Source organism: Phyllostomus hastatus, unplaced genomic scaffold (genome assembly GCF_019186645.2).
Source record: "Phyllostomus hastatus isolate PE091 unplaced genomic scaffold, TTU_PhHast_1.1 phas_contig_86, whole genome shotgun sequence".
NCBI lineage: Eukaryota > Metazoa > Chordata > Mammalia > Chiroptera > Phyllostomidae > Phyllostomus > Phyllostomus hastatus.
In genome coordinates this window covers 75,258,998-75,265,638 of record NW_025333977.1, presented here as the reverse complement: position 1 = coordinate 75,265,638, position 6,641 = coordinate 75,258,998, and the positions used below count along the sequence as shown (strand labels likewise).

At 40.4% G+C, this 6,641-nt stretch overlaps 1 pseudogene; it reads right to left on the bottom strand.

The window, feature by feature from the left end:
* Nucleotides 1–530: 530 nt before the first annotated feature.
* Nucleotides 531–1,372, bottom strand: LOC123827492 (annotated as a pseudogene).
* Between the last annotated feature and the right edge of the window lie 5,269 nt (nucleotides 1,373–6,641).

Below are 6,641 nucleotides of genomic sequence, written 5' to 3'. Positions count from 1 at the left end.
CATATTACTATAATAGCTTTTTAAAAAATTATAATATCTTAAAAGTGCTTACTTTTATTAATCTATAAAAATAAAATAGAGACTACAATAGGAGAATGTACAGGACAAATGCTTCTTCATGAAAGGGGGGAAATGAGCACTTTCTTAGTGTCCAACGTGTCCATAAGCATATACTTTACTAGTATTTAAAGCATCCATAGCACACACTTTACTGATGTTTTAGGAAATTCCTGTAAAATCAACAAATGGAAAGGATTTTATTGTCAATATGCCAGTGAAACTAGTTGTCTCATTTTCCAGCTTATGTGGTATTTAGCCTGCATGCGGTCTCTTTCCCCGGAGAAGGGGTGAGAAAAGACCAGCAGTATCATACATGATTGTACATGGAAGTCCAAGAATGCTTGGCATTTTCTACATTTTACATATAAGAGGCAGTGCTCCATTTATATTATGAGATGCATTGCTAATTTTAATATAAATATAATCAACATTGTTTAAAATGAAAATTTTAATACACTCAAGATTAATATTTATGCCTCAACCACTATGAAACTCAGACTATTATTAAAGGGAAACTTTCTATCTTTTTTACACTAATTCAGGCTCTTGCAGATCTTTCACAATTTCTGCTTTGAGATCAGGTGGTGCTTTTGTATTAAAAGTGCAGGTTTCTGTCAAAAAATGCCAAAGCAGGTCTCCATTTTTATTACACCGTCCGATATGCGCCTGGTGGACAGAAGGTCATAGCACTCATACTTACTGCCCAACTTGTCCAGTGTCTGAGGGAGACCAGTCAGTCTGACATGCTGGAAGAGGTCATCATAGTTTGTCCCAGCAATGGGTTCTTGACACAAGAATAATAAGTTACTTGGCCATCACAGCCAAGAGACTATGGAAGAGTTTCAGGGTAATTGGGATGCCTTTTACATAATACACCAGGTAATCATATGAGTAAAGTCCCGCTTCTGAAATTCCTTTTCCTCCATCATACTATTTTGGTATTCAGATGATGTCTCCTATGCCAAGCAAACTTCATGTTCCTGAGGTTCAATGACTTGGCTACAAACTCTTTGTACCTGGTGATTTGTTCAGCCCTTGGTTCAACAGCTTCATTGTTGACATAAACTCCTCAGTATTGAGACTGCACTTTGGGAGAATTTGAGTATCCATTTCACTTGCACCTCTCCCCAATGGTTAGAACCTTAATTATTATTTTTTTTTTGTCTCCAATCCTTGCTGTTATGCCTGGAGCTTCTTGTTCATAGATTCCTGCATGTATGGGTGTTCCATGGATGGAACCATTAAGAAACCTCTGAAAAGATTCAACAAATCTGTTGTGATCAGAAAACAAGTTCCTCATGGCAGATACCATGTTTGGTTTCCTCTGCAATTGCTTCTTAACAGGTCTCCCTGTCTCTAGTGTATAATCTTGCTAATTTGTTTAGCATGGCTGATATAATTCCCCACTATCATCTTGGTCATTTCTTTGCTTAAAAACTGACAGTGCCTGTTATTTGTTTATGAAAATGAAACTCTCCAGCCCATCTACCTCAGAGTCAAATACTGAGTTCCAGCTAGTGGAATGTGAGCAGAGGCGAAGTCCTCGTCTTCATGCCTGGACCACAAAATCTCCTACACCAACTGGCCCCAGGCTTTCCGTCTTCCGCCATTTGCTGGCTGGATATAGGAAACCCAGTGGGGAACTTTGAGGTAATAGTAGATGGAAGAACCAATATAGATGAAAGAGATTAGGGCCCCTGCATAACTTCATGGTTCAGAGCTCTTTGTCCCCAGATCCCACTTCTGCCATTGGACTCCTGTGACAGCAAAAAAGAACATCCCATTGTGTGAAGAGAGTGGGGCTTTTGGGGGGTTCCTTGCTGAACAGTTAGTCAGTCAGTCACCCTAGTATGTATCAGGTTTGCAATAGCAGTGCTGTCTGTGCAAATCAAGATCAATAAAGGTGTTGGGAGTATAATGTGTGGATTTAGGACTTTTTGTATATAGCTTTTTCATTAGTCCCTTGCATATGACTTTTGATAGATAAACCCATCATAGTTGATAATAAATATCACTAAGTCAAAATGCAATTAATACAGCAAACCTACTGGATGCCATAGCTTAGCATAGCCTACATTAAATATGCTCAGAATCGTTACATTAACCTACAGTGGGACACTTACCTTGAGTTTCATCTCAAGAGTAATTGCGTCTCTCTTCTTCTAGCCAGAGTGGGAGATAGAGCTAGGCATTTTGTAGATGTGATGGAAATGTGCAAACACAAAACACAATATCCATAAATGCTGGCACCGCACCCAGTACACCGTAGAATATCTGTTGTTTGCCCTTGTGACTGTGTGCCTGACGGGGAGCTGCAGCTCACTGCCACCACCCAGCGTCATGAGAGAGTATCATACTACATATCGCTAGCCTGAGAAAAGATCAAAATTCAAAATCTGATGTAAGGTTTCCATTGAATGCACATCATTTTTTCACCATCATAAAGTAGAACTATCTTAAGTTGAGGACATGCCTGTTGGTTTTTTTATAATTTTTTAAACAAGTAGTTTTTAATCTTGCTTTGGAGCATTTAATAATAGTATCTATTTATTTATTCATTCATGTATGGTACAAACATTTATTTAGCATTATTTTGTCCCAAGTACTGTGCTTATATGTGGCAGTCACTGGCCTGCGGTAACCGAGAGCACTGCAGATGCTCGAGACACAAGAAACATACACACGGACTACCGAGTCCTAGGCAGGAATGGTCAGGATGGTCACTCCCTCAAGGGGGTAGCACTGCGCCTTACTTCCTGAGCAGGCTTTTATTAAGAATACAGATACAGTTTGTTGATTACAGTCTGGCAGGGATCAAACGAGTAGGTAACTTTCAAAGAGCTGAAAGGGCTCATGCTGAGTTTGGGGTTTTATCACCTAAAAGCTCTAGGACCTATAAGGCTAGTTTCATTTCCTGCCCATGCCTTCACATTCTAATTCAAAAGCATCCTCAGCAAGCAGGTCTCACAGGATCTTGCATATTCTATGCCCCAGGTCTAATTACTCTGGGGGTCCGCAGACTCTGGTCTGGACTGCATCACCGCTGTTATTTCCCGCTGTTATTTCCGCAGGCCTGAGTTGGGCAGAGGAGACAAAGGCAGCCGGGAGATTTGGATTTCTCACAGACAGAACAAGGACTCAGGTTTTGTCAAAGCCAAGGGGTCAGAGGTCGGTCACCTCCTTATTTTCACAGTCCCCTGAATCTCTTCTCTGGGGGCCCTTTCTCATGTGATAGTGCCTGTCTTAGATCCATTCTCCTCTGAGAAATGTTACCCATCTTTGGCTAACTGACCAAGCAATTGGGGCAGGGGAAGGAGCAGGCAGTGCTCCTGACAGTGAGATAAAGCTTTGTCTCCTTAGTGTCTCCTGGTCCGGAGGTCTCCCACTCAGCCTTAGCCACATGGGCTTACAGCTTCCTGAAACCAGGCAGGGTGGACCCAAACACTTATATGAAGAAAAAAGATTATATCTTCAATTAAAAAAACTTAATAGATTATATTACAATCTTACCTTGACCCCATGTATTACCTAAATTTTGTGCTCAGTATAAAACCTCAATACTATCACTCCTCTCAGAATCCCAGGTGATTAGAATCTCATTATCAGGCCTTATCTAAGACTTCCAGAATTGTTCTTGTGCCTGATTATTCCTAAAGTTTGTTGCTAATGGAGGAGGGTTTTTTTCTTGTTTGTTTGTTGTTTTTTTTTCCATTATTGATTCTGAAGATAGAATTCTCTTTTAATGAATTTTCATCCTTGCACAGAATCAATATAGATTTTCTTTTGTAAGAACCCATTACTTTAGCCTTTCATTTTCCTGGCTTGAGTGCTTTGATGGCAATACCATGGTACAGAAAGCGCCTCCTATAACTTATGGCAGTTGAGTTTTGGAGTCAGTTAACTAGGTCTAGTAGAGTCAGGGGAAGGAAATTGTATTCCCTGACATAGTTCAGCACTTACAGAGTATGTCATTCATGGCCATTTCTCTTTTCAGTCATCCTTCTCTCTGTCATCTGTTAAAGTCTGTCTATTACCTAGGGCTGGAAAACTGACCTTTGCTAGCTCGCCACTCTGGATTTAACATTTTCGACAAAATACAGGGATGGGAAGCATGGCTCTTGACACTTTATTTTGAAATCCTGTTTTGCTTCCTAACAGCACCTGTTGTTCATTCTTCACATTTCCTGCAATAAGAAAAAAAATTATATGCCAAAAGCTTTAGGTTTCACTCCTTAGTTAGTTAAAATAGAAAGCTGACTCAGGAGCTCACAGGTGAGCTTGGTCAATGCCATTCTCAGGTGTGTGTAAGAGTGTTTAGCGATCTCTCATAATATGCTTCCAAACATTTCTGAGTGTGTGGTGGTGGAGACATGTTAGAAAGGTCTAAAGAGAGAAAAAGGGGACTGAAAAGAAGTCTTATGTTTGATTCCTGAGTCTAGCTCTGGAACCAGGCCTGAGAGTGCTAGGAACCAGCCACTGCAGACTGCTCACCTCTAACCTTCTTTGTTTTTCCTGCACTTCAAAGGGCTCTGTAAGATGATGACACTCACATCATTGCATTGCCATTAGCTGTTTATATTTTTCTTCCATGCTTGAAGGAAAGGGCAACGTATTACTCATCTTTGAATCCTGAAACAAACGTCACTAACTTTTGATGACTATTGGAATGGATAAGTGAAGTGACCTCTACATCTGACCATTAATATGGAGCAATAGGGTAATGGAATTCAGCTGTAGACTTGATTGCTGTATAAATCCTGATTTCCCATCTAGGCTTTTTGTAAAATAGGGTAGGGAAGGCAGAAACTTAGTGCAGAGAAAGAAAAATAAAGGATAGAGAAGTGTAAATGGGAAGGGATGAGTAAAAGTTATTCATTAAACTAAAGAGCAGATACAGAAAGGTGAGAAGAGATAGGACTTATAGATGGGAATAGAGAAAGAGCTATAAAAGAGGTTAAAATGTTGGTGGAAGCAGCCAGTAGGCACCCAGGAGCACAGTCAAGCGGTTCTCTGACCCACCTAACAGGATGTTGTGAGGATATAGGATAGTAAACCTTGGAGTTTCTCAGAGGGGAGCTGCTCTATGGATAAGAAAGTCCCATTATTCTGTAACATTATTTTCCTTTCACATTGGGTGGATGTACTTGTGACAGTTGGAGTCTCCTTTCAGCCAAATAGCTCCCATATGCTACATAATGCTGCTGCTGATTAAAATCCTATGGAAGATTCAGGCTGTATCTGGAACAAGAGCAGTGTGAATTCAATTTATCAGTCTTCTGGGGAAGCAAAGATAATCAAATTTCCCCCTTCAGCAACTTTGGGACCAAGCCATTTGCCGAGATGACAATGGATGTGAGCCGTACACTTTCAGTTTGTACACCTGCTGCCTGTTAATCACAAGTTTCTGACATTTTGTGAGGTTTCTTTTTTCCTATTCACATCTTGTGGGCTTTGTCATTTAAAGGCAAGAGTACTTTTGTGAAAACTAGTTACAGAAACATGCATGAAAAATTAGAGACATCTGTAGGGAGACAAAGTTATAGGTGATGTGAGGAAAAACACAATCTATTCTCAGAGAAATCTGGGTTCTACTGTGATTTTTAATTTATTAGTATGTGAACTGGACAAGTGATTTAAGCCCTCTGAGCTTTGGGTCCCTTACCTGTAAAATGGGAATAATGATATCTACTTCAGAGTGTTGCCTTGTGGATTAAATTACATAATTTACACTTGGCTATTCATTCTAGAAAATCTGGGTAGTGAAAACTGCAAAGAACTCTCGGCACACACACTCCATTCAAATCCCTGAGCCAAGAAGCTTGGCCAATGGGAAGGGATGAGTAAAAGTTATTCATTAAACATGAATAACTTTAATTTAACATGGCTTCGAGCAGCCTAAGGCCTGGTGTTTCGGGGACAACCAAGTCCCCTTTGAACTCTTTGTCTGGAAAAGCTTAGAGCTGTCAGAAGAATATACTGTTGGTTTAGCCCACACCTGATCTCACTTTCTTAGAACATTTACTAAAAAAGGTTTACAATTGTGAATCCTTTCTCTAATGGATTAAGATGTAGACATGTCTCCTCCCAGTCAGAAGTGTGTTTCTCAGGGATCTGAAAGCCATTCCTCTGAGAAGTAATCATGGAGAAGGCTAGGTTCTCTGTCCTCCTGTCTCCCTGGAAGGATAACTCCAGTAATCTCCCAGCTGGCAGGCAGCTGGCGGGTCTAGTCATGTTTACACTGACCTGCCCTTTGTTGAGTCCCTGCTTACAGCCCTTCCCCACACCTTATTCTCTTTTTAACACCCCCCACGCACCCCTGTGCAAATCAGAATGGAACACAGCTCTTTCCCTTACTATTAGTCCCCACTAATGTCTAGCTTTGTTTATTTTTGAAATGTACAGACTGGTTTTTCAGTAACATCTCCCAAACCCCTACCCCTAGATCTCCTTCCAAGGAGAAGGGAAAGTTTTTTTTGTTTTTGTTTTGTTTTTCTTCTTATGAAGGAGAGGGTGAGGCTGAGTATTGTTGGGAAAAGTCATGGGAAGAAATTAGGAAAATGTGAGAAGATTATCTCTTTTTT